The 14,941-nt window shown below is 27.8% G+C and overlaps 1 protein-coding gene across 3 annotated transcripts in view; it reads right to left on the bottom strand.

Moving 5' to 3' along the window:
- Nucleotides 1-14,941, bottom strand: part of LOC136084917 (4-galactosyl-N-acetylglucosaminide 3-alpha-L-fucosyltransferase 9-like) — a 52,658-nt gene that overhangs the window by 33,293 nt on the left and 4,424 nt on the right. For all 3 annotated transcript variants that reach the window (XR_010640945.1, XM_065806303.1, XM_065806304.1), the window contains exon 4: nt 4,649-4,822. The gene's annotated coding sequence lies outside the window, so the exon portion shown is untranslated. The remainder of the gene's footprint in view (nt 1-4,648; nt 4,823-14,941) is intronic.

Here is a 14,941-nt window from a genome sequence, read left to right as displayed (position 1 = left end):
TTAATTTTAACTTTTCAACTATCGCTTCACCATCTGGTACTATTGTTTTATTATTTTTTCCTTCTTTATCCTAAAACATGGTCATTATAATAAGTCATCAAGAGAGGTGTGTCCTGAGACCATCATGGTGGCGCCAAAGTCGCCTTATATATTAATATATTAGATAGTACCTCTTCCTCTTATTATGACACAAAAAAAAAATGGCTTTGAGTCTTTTATCTAGCTATGGGACTTTGCTAAATCCAAACTGTTATCTTATTACAAGGCACGGATCCTGATATCGCATAGGCAAATTATAACAGTTAATTTTAACTTTTCAACTATCGCTTCACCATCTGGTACTATCGTATTATTTTTTTTTCCTTCTTTATCCCAAAACATGGTCATTGTCATAAGTCATCAAGAGAGGTGTGTCCTGAGACCCTCATGGTGGCGCCAAAGTCACCTTTTACATCTACTACTGTGTGAGCACATACAATTGTAAGCCAGGTGAGATTTATATTTTTGACAGCCTTTTTCATGGCTCTATATCTGTCGAGACGAAAAAGCAAATATGTTCTATTTTACATTGCAAGAAAAACTATTTATTAGTTAAAGTATTAGCTGTTCGTTAACAAACTAATTTTTTGGATTGCGGATTGTATGCTATTGCCTGGGCATGGCAAATCCTAGAAAATAAAAATATACCATCAACTTCCATTATGTTTGAACAAGGGTAAATGAGAAACCATCTCCTAAGCATCCCACTGCATTGCTTGTTTCGTATGTTTTGGACAAATAAAGATTAACAAATCTTTAATAGGTATATTATCGCATTAACATTACTCTGAAATTTGAAATTTAATTTTAATAAATCATAAGTTGTAAAGATTATTTTAGATTTTTAACATAAACATGATCTTTAGTATAAGGTGATCTTCAAAGATTTTTGTTGGCATTGTTTATTTTACATTGAAGCAATGACTTTCATTAATTTAAATTTATTGAAACAATAAGTACAAATTTTTTAAGGATAATGGCTCAATGTTTTAATTGCAAAAATTGGTTTCATTGTGAATGTGAAAGAAATCCTTAAAGTGCATTTGAAAAAAAAGATGAGCTTTGGAGTTGTCATGATTGCTTCAAAGGATGAACAATGAAGTAATATTTAAAAAAAATTTATACTAAAGCAAAAACTTTTTGCATGCAGTACTTAAGTACTTTTTGGGAAAAGATGTCCCAAAAAAGACTGCTTTTAATCACTATATGTTCCTGGTATACAAGAGTTCTAAAATAAATAGAGGCTACATTAAAAAAAAATAACACCAAATTAAATGTTTTAAAACTGGACATTTTTTACTCCAGGTTAAAAATTGGTCTTTTCTATAGCTTAAATGTTGAGATTTTCTATAAAGTAGTACATCTCAGCACTTTTAAAGTTTGTTGGTCCTGAAATAGATAGTGATTATTAACTTTTAAAAGCGTCTATTTTGGTACTTCTTATCTCTGCTAGTCAAGCAATATCTAATATATATCCAGGTATATTTTATTTAATAATTGTTTTATAGCAAAAAAAATAATAATATTAGGAAATATAAAGAATAAATAAAGATAAAAAAGAAGAAATTATGAGAGATAGATTTTGTAAATGTTTTTTTTCATGTTTCATAATTATGTAATACCAAAATTGTAATCATTAATTTAAAACTATAAAATAAGTTTACAAGGATAATTGGTTATAATGCAGTATAATATAACAAAGAGTCCTTATTTTGTGGATCATTACTTTATTGAAGATTTGCAAATAATAAGTTGTTAACATTAAACAATTTTCTATTTTGTTTATAGAAAGGAAACCAATAAAGCTTCATCCGAACCTGCTCAGCACCATCTATCAACATCTCTCATTTCTGTCTAGAAATCTTTGAAACAATGTCAAACCTATGCATTACATCTTGTACATTACTAATATTAACAGCATCAAAACAACTTATATGTATGAGAAATCTTCCTTTTCTATAAAATCAGATTTTTCAGAAAATCCTTGCTACATCAACTTCGTACTATTAGCAATGATTTTGATAGTTAAACTTCAGGAACTGATGTTTAACTTTCGAATCATAAAACTAAAAGCTGATATAAATTTAAAACCTAAAGGTATTTAGAATCTATAACAAAGAAAAGCAACTAAATGGTAAGTTTTTGTTTATTATTTTAAAAAAGTTTCTTTTATTATTGCTCTTTTTTTAATCATTTTAATCAATTATAATTTGTTATTTGTAATGAAAAACTTTTTTGTGTTCTAATTGGGTCAATATTTAAGTATACATATCAAAGATGTGCTAAAAATAATTTCACCTCATGGTTTTTATGTCAAATATACATTGAACTAGATTCTGAAGATTTGAAGCTCTAAAATGTTTGTAAAATTGAAAATTTCAAAAGAAAAAAGTAAAACTTTTAGGGTTTTAAAATCTAATAATTTCAACCTCATGTAAATTGCATGGTAGTTTGTGTTTAAAAAAAGATTTTAGGTCTTTTATCTGCCAAAAAAATGTCTTAATCTTAATAAAAAGCTATCAATTTGCAATTTGAAAGTTTCAAACAGAAATAAGAAGCAGCCTTGTTTTATAATACAACATTTGGCCCACTATCTGTTGATCAATTGACTCTCAACACTAACTTGTGAAAAAGCAACCGATAAAGTCTTCAATTTACATCAGAATCTCCATGAAGTGTCAGGGCAAGGGTAACACTAAACTATAGTAACCAATTTAGGAAACATGATTATGGTAAGAGAAGAGTTGTATTTTTAATCTTGGATCAATTTCTATTTTCTGTGTTATGTTTTTATGTATATATGAATTAATTATATTAAATGATCAAATGTATAATGTTGCACATTATAAAAATGGGTCATCTGGTATTTAACAAATATCACTCACCAGCAGTACTGGTGAGTTTTGTTTAAGATTAACACTGCCGGTGCTGGTCCGGCACAGGCAGTGTTAATCTTAAACAAAAAGTCATTTGAATTTGTTTAAAATCTAATATGGCTGCATGTCTTATATCTTTTTAGTTTCAAACAAAGTAAGTTAATACTGCTATAAATCATTAAATAAATTTATCTTATTGTTCACAATACTGTAAAAATGAATAAGTTTGAAAAATGAAAAACCCTTTTTCTGAGAAATTTTTTGAATTAGTAAGTTTGTTCAGGAAATTGTTAATATTACAAGTAACTATTTTTGATTGTAAGACATAATCAGAAATATATGGTTGATTAGAATCAACTACAATTTTGTGGACATAGGTGGTGCAAAAGTGACAACTGTTTATGAAATCCTGAATCTTTTGCTGAATCCTTTTTTGATGATTACAAAAACGTGTAACATATCTTAGTACTGTGAAATGTTGTTTCTTTGAACAGTGGGGTAACTTTGGAAAAAAACTTTGAGTAAAACTCTTTCTTATAGAGTTTTTGTCCAAAGTTACCCCACTGTTCAAAGTAACAACATTTGATGGTAGTCTTGAAAAAATTAAACTACCTGGAGTTGTTAATAAAAGTTGTCAGTGATTAAAAGCAATGATGCATGATCCTATTTTACCATCAAAATTAAAATTCTTTGAAATGGTATCAGAAATTAAACAAAAAGGGTTTCAAACAGATTAACTTTTGGTACCATTTATGACTACTATTCTTGGTGATGTTACTCAAAGACAATTAATCCTCAAAAATGTTGCAAAAAAAATTATGCACTCTATTTTCAAACTTGACATAAAAGCATTAAAATTGGCAAAGAGATGCAGCATTATGCAAGAGAAGCAAGCAATTGCTTCTGTGAAAACTTACAAAAGCAAAAAATTAAAAAAGAAAAAAAAATGTGGCATTAAAACAAAAAATTGTTTGCAGACTTGTTCAAAGTTAAATTGATTTCTTATCAAACAAGTCTGACAAGCTTGCCACTAATGCAGAAAAGTAAAGTGACTTTTAAAAGTAACTAAAAACTACACTTTTAAAAGAGTTCGATAAAAAAAGTTATGCTGAAAAAAGTTAAAGCAAAAGATGCTTTAACTTTTTTTTAGGGAAGATGCTAATGAGTTTGATTTGATTGAAAAAAAGCCAAACAAGAAGTAGACATTTTAAATGTGACATTTTCTTTTGATGATATCATATTGTCATGTTAATAAAGCCAAATTTTAGATTTTCAGTACTTAATTAAGCAATTATATATAGTTTAAGTTTTAATTAAAATTTTTAAGAAATATTTTATGATTTAGGTTTTGTAGAAAGGTAAAACCCTCAAACAATTATTAGATTTTTGGTATAGAGTTTTAAGTGAAATTATTATTTAAAATCTTTTCAAATCTTTTTTTCATTTAAAACAATGCTCTGACTATTAAAAAAAATCCTAAAAAATTTTTCGGTAAAATTTGGGAAAGTCATGAATTTTTTTTTTTCTGGAAGGTAATAGGAAAATAGTCCTAGTAAGTCATGAAATTTTGATTTTGTTATTTCTAAAAGTCATGTTTTGCAACTCTGGTAATAAGTTTTATAAGTTGTCTGTTAACCCGTTTTCTCACTTTGTTAGCAAACTTTTATTCAATTAATTTTTGCCTAAAGCTTTCTTGGAAGTGAATTTGTATAATAAAAAAAATTACAACTTACCCTTAAGTACAAGCTTTTTGTCTTTTATTCAATGTTTTTCCTTCCAATTAAAAAAATTCTTTGTAGTTTCAAATTTGCTGTGTCTCAGTTTATGATTCAAAAGTTAAACACTAGGTTTCGGAGTTTAACTTTCAATATCATTTTTAAGAACAAGCGACAAGAGGTCCATAGACTCTAAAATCAAAAAATACATATTAATTTTAATATATGTTAATTTATTTATGGGAAATTTAAATATACAAAAAAATTTATCAAGTTAAATTTGTAAGTTATAATTTAAAAAACACAAAAGAACATATATAAACACATAACACACATAAAAAATATATGTATAGACCACAATACAATAAAGATATGGAAGAACATATACAACTTATTAGTAATGATATAATATACTTATAATATAAGTAATGTTCAAAAAAGCTCAAAAGCTACTGAGAGTTAAATTTACCTAATTTATAGCTATTTTCAAAACTGTTAGAAAATTTTTTCATAGTTTCATTATCGGCTTTGAATAAAACAGATAAAATTAAAAACTCATGTGAAATGGTAAGAATGTAATTTTATGAAAATTTAATTTAGACTTATAAGTGTAAATAGAGATTTCATAAAACTACAACTAAATTAACACTTTTCTAATAATATAAATCATAAAAACACTTTTTTATTATTATTAAAGTTACAACAAGTTTAAAGTATAAAATAAAGAATAAAAGATTAAACTAAGGCAAGAAAGATCAAATAATTTATACAATCTAGAGGAATAATTTACAGTACTTTTGCTTTTTGTAAAATTGTTTAAAATTATTTTAAGTTCTTTTAATCACTAAAAATCACTATTTTAAAAAATACAGAAGCCTGTTCAAATAAAACCTTTATCTTGATTCAACATCAATATCTGATTCAACATCTTTACAAGAGTATTCTTTAGAACTTTCTTCAATTCTCTCTAAAAATTTAAAAATTGCATCAGTTTTTTCAGTTTTTAAAAACTCTGGAGAATATGACCCATCCAACTATCATCTAAATAATCTAAGAAATCTCAAGGTTCTATCCTGTTTTGTTTCCTATCTACATTAATGATCTTCTTGAAAACCTTATATCTAAAGTGGTTCTATTCGCTGATGACTCAACTTTATACTCCTGTCTTGACAAAAAGTATTCTTTTTTCGATCTTAACAGGGAGCCAATCTTGAATCTGATCTCACTAAAGCATATTCTGTAACAGAGACGGGCTTGTGAAATTTAACTCTAAAAAAACTCAGTTATTTACTGCAAACAACTATTGCAATACTATCAACATTCCAATATCAATGTCATCAATAATTGATAAATTCTTTCTCCTGGTTCCATTCTCTACCTCTACAATCCTCTCATTCGCCCCTGTATGGAAAACTGTTGTCGTATTTGGGTCAGTTTTTCTAGTGATGTTCTTTCTCCTTTAGACAAGGTACAAAAACGCATTGTAAACATAGTCAGACCTGCTTCATCTACCAAACTTGAGCCTCTCATTGTCATAAAGTTGCATCTCTATCTCTTTTCTATAAATACTTTTATTCTATTAATATACTTTTAATATAATTTTTAATATTTAACTTTAATTTATTATAGTTATATATTAATATTCTGTTTATATACTAAAAATACTTTTATTCTGTTAATATACTTGTATGCATTGCATTTTTATTTTAAAAAAAGATATTAATAATGTATGCACATACACAAAGTATATTTTTATACGCATACGCATACACATAAAATATTTTTAGTTTAAACTCCCAACAGAACAATTTATTTATTTGATTCAGACAGCAAGTACAGTACAATGTCTATAGTTAAGATTTAAAAAAAAAAAAAAATTCTTGTAACAAGAGTCTAGCTTTAACATAGTATTTGCATTAAAATTAGTCCATAAAGCCGCATTATAAAAACAGAGGTAGTAGTTCCTAAATAGTTGCACTTTTACCTTAACCGAGTATATCTTAAATCGTCTGATTAATATGTTTGTACGCGTATAAAGACATTTAATCTCTCGATTTATATCAGCATTATCAATCAAACCATTTTCTATTATGTGACCCAAATACTTGAATTTGTCAATGAAAATTAACTCACATTCAGCTAAGGTAAACAGTGGAAAATTGCTTGACACAATCTTATAACCTCTGTTTTGGGTTAAATACCATACACACCTTTTTTTTTTTTTGTATTAAATGACATGTTAATGGCAGTGGCTTCAACATTTAATGCAGTAAATAATTTTTGCTATGCAAACCAAGAAAGAGCAATTAGTACAATATCGTCGGCATGTGCCGATAAATTAAAAAAAATACTTAGATAGAGAGAAAGTATATGTCCTCCATATATAAATGATTCCATAAACAAGTCATCTGGTCCAGCAGATTTTCTCTTTTTTTGCTTATGCAAAGCGATAGTAACATCTATAATAGTAACTCTAACAGGTATGTCTAGCAATGAAGAATGCACTTTCTGTTCAAAGTGTATTCTATGCTGGTTATCATTAAGTGAATTATATAGTGCTTGAAAACATTTCTTCCACATAGTGGCAATGCCCTTGTCACCAGTAACTCCACCAATATTAGCAACATGATTGGTTGCCTTTACATTACTAATTTTATACACACTGTTCCAAAACTTTAAAGGATCTCCATTATCGATACTCTCTGCATATCTGTCAGCTTTAATCTACTCAGTAAGATTTTTACGGTGCCTAAAAGAAAGTTTAAATAGTGCCTGAGTTTTTTTCATTCTTTCGAAGATAATTCCATGTTTAGGTTTTCCATTAATTACCCATTGCTTGAATGCATCCCTGGCTAACTCATATTTATCTGCAACATAGTCATTCCATCAGGGAACATTAAATTCCAAATTTACTTTTAAACGCATACGATGTATCACATCAGCCACAGCAGATAAATGCATACATTTTATAATGTTATTGTAAAAAAGATCTATTTCAGAAGCAATTCATGCATGAAATACAGATATAATGCAAAAGTTGATTATCTTTTTGTGTAGCTAGTTTAATTGATTACTTTTTAAACCAGATTGTAAGTCAGAAAAAATACTATTTTAATAATGATTAAAATATTAGGGCAAATTAGTTAATATATAGCAAATTAGTTTCTATAAAGAAAACAAAAATAATTAATTATACTCAATAATTAATAATAAACAATAATCTCCTTTTCTTTCTAACACCTCTTTAACAAGCTTTTCAGATCTATCATCTAATGTAGGTATTAATTTTTATTATATAAAGTTTGTTATGTTTACAAAAAACAAAAATATAAATACAAATTCTTACTTTCTATTCACTGTCAGATAGTGTGTTGTTGCAAAACAAGAAAAAAATTTGTTACAGTTACCTAGACATTCAAGTCATGAATGTGACTTCTGCAACATAGTAGTTTTGGTAGTAGAGTATTGATAGAATACTTGGTTTGAGATTCAAAAATAACCAAATTTTCAAAACCACCCTACACCTCAGAACGTACCACACTCAACTTGTTTATCTGCACATCGATTTTGCAAAACAATTTTTATAAGTCAGAATTTAGGGCTGAAATAAAAAGGTTTATAGGTTTTTGTATGCTGACATACATTGAATACATAGGCCTTAGGTGTTTCCAAGGGTCCACTATTACTAATAGTAGTATTTAATAATTTATATACTACATTTAAACAGTGGTATACACACCTTTTTTTTGAAATTTGTGTAAAGTGATTTTCTACTAATTTATATAAATATACACATATATGTATGTATATATAATATATATATACAAATCGCATTTCTTCTAATAGGTACAGGTCCCGGGTTGACAAGCCATGAAGGAATTGAGGACCCAGATGATGATCTTTATTGAAAATTGAAAAGACGTTCTTGTGGACTACAGTTAGTAGAAGTACATAATAGGGATCTTTTAGCATGAAGTGCATCAGGTAGAACTCTTTTCCATGATGATATAGGCAGATTTCGAGATTTAAGAGTGAGTAATATTGATTTCCAAATAATTCCATTGTATCTTTCAACTTGCCCATTTTTAGTCGGGTTGTAAGGGTTTGTTCTGCTAGTTGCAATCCCTTTTGATAAGAACCAGGGCTGCTTTAATTAGGTGCACATCATTTAGGTGATAGTACTTGGGTTTTATTTCTTTGCATATTCTACAATCTTTACATATTTGTTTTACATCTTCTACTGAATAAGGGAGGTTTCTTGATTGAATAAAATGATGGAGGCAATTAACACCAGGATGGCAAAGTGCAGCATGCAAATCATATAATGATTCTGAACTTATTGCTGCACATCTAATAGGAGTAAATGTATCTGGACCACTATTACATTGGCCAGGGCGATAGTGGATATCATAAGAATATGGAGACAAGGCTATTCTCCAACGCATTATTTTATCATTCTTTATTTTACTGCTTGATTTATAATCTTACATAAATGCCACAGATCGTTGGTCAGTGATGAGAATAAAATGTCAACCCAAAAGAAAATGGTGCCAATGATTTATGGCTTCGACTATCGCTTAAGCTTCTTTCTCCACTGATGAATAGTATTGATCACTCCCTTGAAGGGTTCGTGAATGGAAGGCAAGAAGCCTTCCATCTTAGTTAAGCGTGGCGGATATGGCAAAATCAGAAGCATCAGTCTCTACAGTAAAAGGTATATTCTCATCAATGGTTTGCATGGAAGATTGAACAAGCTCATTTTTTAATGTTTCAAAAGCTGATATTTGCTGCTGATTGAGTGGGAATTGGATAACAGAGTTCAAAGGTCTAATTTTATCTGAAGACTTTCCTATCCATTTTGAATAGTATGAGAACATTCCAATAATACGCTGTAAAGACTTTGCATTATCAGGTGGAGGTAGTTTAATGAGAGGAGCAAGTCTCTGAGGATCTGGTTTTAAGGACCCATAAGATATACGGTAACCTAAAAAATCTAAGGTCTCAGTTGAAAATACACACTTCTCTTCATTAAATGTAATTCCAGCATCAATAGCAGCTAATCTGAATTTAAGTAGATTTTCATCATGTTCTTTCTGACTATTACCACATATTGTAATGTTATCAATGAAAGGAAAGCAGTCAGTTAGTTTATATGTTCTAACAAAGTTATCTATTTTGCGTTGAAAACATGCAGATCCATTGGTAACTCCAAAAGGCATTCTAGTATATTGCCACAACTTATTGTCAGTATATGGTCGATCTTTTTTTGATAAAGGTATTTGGTAGTATACTGAGCGAAGATCGAGAGTACTATAAGTTTTGTATTTGGAAATTATGCTTACAATCGTTTCAATCTTAGGTAGAGGATATGCGTCCAATTGAGTATACTTATTAATAGTTTCAGAATAATCAACAACCATACGACGTTTAGTCTTTTCTTTTACTACTAGGACTAGGAATTACTAGGCTCTATTATTCCTGCTTTGACCAGGCAATGGATTTCAGATTTAATAAACTCTTTATCTCTTTGAGAATAATTTCTAGATCTAGTGGCAATCGGTCGACAATCTTTCGTGAGATTAGCAAACAATTCAGCAGGTTCAGTTTTCATTGTTGTTAAAGCTGCGAATGTTATGGGTGGTCTTTTCCCACCATACTTAATGGTAATACTTTCATGCAACTCTTGAAAATCTGTGCCAAGAATAATATCTATACATAAGTTATCTAGCACATGCAACTTGACTTTGTTATAGATTTTGTTTTGAAGAGTTATTGAAACATAGCAATATCCATCTGATTTTGCTGATAAAGAAGCTGATGCCATTCGGATTACACTCTGTTCATAAATAACATCTAGATTGAGTAGAGCCACTAGTTTATTATTAATGAAACTTTTATTTGTACTCCCACTATCAATTAAAGCTTCTGCTTTGTACTTATCATCAATAATGATGTTATGACAGACTCTGAACGGCAGCAGAAATGCTAGATGATCTGCAAAGTTTCTCAAAATGACCAATTTTTTACATTTGTGACAGATAGCTTCACGAGCAGGATATTTAGTACGTGGATGTCTGATATTTCCACAAAACCAGCACAGTTGTTTTGATTTTACTATAGCAGCTAAGTGATTATCAGTCATGGATTGATTTTGCAAAGATGATTTGATTTCCTGAAAGATGATTTGATTTCCTGTACTTACAAAATTGTAAAATGTTCTTAACCAGTGGTTGTATGTTTTTTCTGCATCTGTTGAGTTCGGATCTATACCAAGTCTATCAGGTTTCATGAATCGGTCCATCTTTCTTTTACTTCATAATAATATTAGCTCTTTTGATTGTAAAGAATAACCAAATTAATTATTTTGGCTCAAAAGAGCTATAATAATACTAGCCTAAACAAAATAACAAAATACATAAAGTATATATATAGTGTAATACAAAAATATATGTATACATAAATCGCATTAACACAACATATACATAGTTAACATATGTAATATTTATATATAATACATGAGGTACTACATCTCATATAATATATTATATATATATATACATATATATTATATATACATATGTATAAATATATATATATATATATATATATATATATATATATATATATATATATATATATATATATATATATACATACATACATATATATAGATAATATATGTAATATTTATATATAACATATATGAGGTACTACATCTAATAAAATATATTATATATATATACATATATATATATACATATATATATATATATATATATATATATATATATATATATATATATATTTTATTAGATGTAGTACCTCATATATATTATATATAAATATTACATATATTATCTATTTATATGTATGTATATATAATATATATAATATATATATATATATGAGTGTATATATAATATATATATATATATATATATATATATATATATATATATATATATATATATATATATATAATATATATATGATATATATATATATATAAATAACATATTATATGAGATGTAGTACCTCATGTATTATATATAAATATAACATATGTTAACTATGTATATATATATATATATATATATATATATATATATATATATATATATATATATATATATATATATATATATATATATATATATATATATATACAACATAAACGGTCGGTAAAAATTTTTTAGGATGCACCAAAAGCAGGTTTTTGTTGCTTTTGAATTGATACCGTTTGCGAGTAAGTATAAGTAACTTTTCAAGTCCGCAGTTGAAACCATTTTCACAACCTACTTTTAGGGTATGCTAAAAATCGCTAATTGTTCCTGTGTTCTGTCGCTGGAATTTGGTCCGCGAAAATTTTTATCCTGGACCAAAATTTTCTTTGAGATTTATGGTCCGGCTGGATCAATTTTTTTGATCATTTTGGTCCGCTTTGAAAAAAACGATCCGTGATAATATTTTACAAATAGCGTACAGATTTTGCAGTTTTGATATCGGACCAAAATATTACGTAAAATTTTTGATCCGTGTGAAAAAGTGTAAAATAATAAATTTGATATAAATTTTTTTTTACAGGTTTTTGAAATCAATTATTCAAAAAAACAACGGTTGACCCATTTATAACTTTTCATAACTAAAATTTACGGACGTTGATTTATGCTTTTTCACTCTCCCAGCACTTAATGATATTTGCATATCTTTGTAGGTCTTAATTTTGATGGCTTTGCCTAGTTGCATAAAATTTGCGTCTTGGACGAAATTTAGACAACACTATCATAATAGTATAGTAGAGCTTGATCTGATTTTTAAATTTGTCGGGAAAACCGTCAATATTCAGAACAAACTTAAAACCGAACTTTAGGGTACATCAATAGTAACCATGGAAAACTATGCTTTGATCCATGCACAAAGCATCCTCATTTATTCCTTGGCTTTCCGGAATCAAAGCCCCTTATTGATTACATAGCTTTCCAGAACTTTGTAAAAGGTAAAAGGAAACTTTGAATATTATTTCAGAGAATGAATTTTAGTTTTAATATTTTTATTTTTTCTGTTTAAAAAAATATACATATCTTTTCAGAAATGCATTATACAAAATTTTATTTTTAATAAAAAGTACGTACATAAAATGTTACACCGAGTAATAATTTTAACTAATGGGTCAATGAAAATTTTATTATATACTTTGGGGGTTTAGAGACGGTTTAGAGACGGTTGGGAAATCCTGCTCTAGGTGTACCTAAAATGATTTGGGTTGCCACTTTTGAGAAAGTTTAGAGTATTTTTTGGTGCACTTTTCTTTGAAAGTTAAAGCATATGCTGTATGCCCAGCATATGCTTCAGACATGTCTGAAAACTTGTGCTTAGCTTTAAAAAACTGTTTTACTGTATAGTGACAAGTGGGCTCATTAAAATTTAATGTAGTTTAGGTTAGAGCAAACTTGAGAGGACTGACAGAGCCTTTTTTTAATGACTATTTTATAAGGAGACGCTAAGAAGTGCATATTACTAAGTCTTATTACAGACCACAGCAAAAATAATGCCGAAATTGTGGGGGAAGAGGGGTCATCAACTCCCTAAATGGTATAAAAATGTTCATGGTACGGGCCTGATAATAGATTATTTTTTATATTGAAAAAATTAGTTAGTCCCTAGGTCGATGCCTAATGTAAATTGTTAGTGTATTCTACAAAGCTATATAAGTGTTTTCTACTTATTTAAATGTAACAGCCCAAACAAAACTGTAAATATTTAATTCGTACTTGTGCGTGTTTTGTAAAATTTAGGGTACTTTTAGCGGCTGATGTTTTAAATACGTATCTTTTAAACGTATGACAGGGTTTGTAGACATTTTTTCATATAAAATTCCCTGACTTTTTTTAAAAATCAATTTACCTCAAAAAAAATCAGTCAATTTTCCTGACTATTTTTAACACGAAATAACATTTAAAAAAGCCATTGGCTATATTGGATATGTTATAAATGGACATTTTAGGATTGTCAAAACAAATAATTACAATAAAAGCTTTATCGATTCCTGACTTAACTGTATGGTATCAGCAAGAGGAAAAAACACCATATTTATAAAATAAGTCACTTTCTCTATCAAAATTCCCTGACTATCTAATTAAAAATTAATAATTCCCTGACTATTGACAGAATGAACCAATTTTCCATGTTTTCCAAGTTCGCTACGAACCCTGTATTAACACGTATTGTAGGACTTTTTATGTATGGAAAGATGTTTTAAATACGTATCTTTTAAACGTATTAATACTTATTTAGGACTTGTTATGTATTATGTACGTAACTTTTCTAGAAAAACTTCGTGTATAATACATCAGTATTTGCTTTTTTTTGCCTTACATTTATTTTACTTAAGTATTCATAGGGTTTGTATTACATAAGTAGACTTGGATTGGACGTAAGCTTTGCTTTTAAATTTATAAACTATATGCAATTATGAAATTTTTTATTTTTACATTTTATTTCAAAATTATTTCAATAATTGGTTATTTATCCAAATTCTTCATTCATCCATATTATCCATTTATTGTTGTATCAATTAATGTTTTTAGCTTAGCAAATAAATGTACTTAAAAAAACACTTTAAAAAAACAAAGGGGATCTACTAATGGTAACCCCAAGATGTACCTGTATGTACTACATTCGAATCATTTTGAAAACATTTTAAATCTAAAAATATATTAGGGAAATAATTAAAATAATATTATAATATATTAAAAAAATCTCATTATTAACATCACAAGTACAATATATTAAAACAAAAAAGCGTTAAACTGATCTGCAATGTTACCAGTTAACAAAGTATTTTTACCTTACTTATGTTAAATTTCTTTTCTTTAACTATTGGCTAATGGTCAATATAGTAAATATCAAATCATCAAAATTTACAAAATTGAAACCATATTTCAACAGGTAGTTCAATGAAATTTATACAAAAGGTAGAACTAAAGAAAAAGAAATTTAATTAAAAGTAAAAAACATAATCATATTTTAAACATATTTTAAACCTAAACAAATAAAAAATCATAGTGTATAAAAAATAATATAATGGCAGTCTTAAAAGACTGCCATTTTGAATACTTTGAAACTAGATTTGGAAACTTTGTTTTATTTAATTCTGATTAAAAATTAACATTTCTTGTTCTAGAAAAACGTGAAACAAATAGTTGTCAATGAAAGAAGTAGTTGTAAATGACGTAGTGACAAGTAGTGACGTAGGCTTAAGACAGCAACCCTGTTAAAATAAAAGATTACCATGGGTTGGTAACCAGGACT

The sequence above is a fragment of the Hydra vulgaris genome, chromosome 09 (assembly GCF_038396675.1).
Source record: "Hydra vulgaris chromosome 09, alternate assembly HydraT2T_AEP".
NCBI classification, from domain to species: Eukaryota; Metazoa; Cnidaria; class Hydrozoa; order Anthoathecata; family Hydridae; genus Hydra; species Hydra vulgaris.
This window is presented reverse-complemented; position numbering and strand designations above follow the sequence as displayed.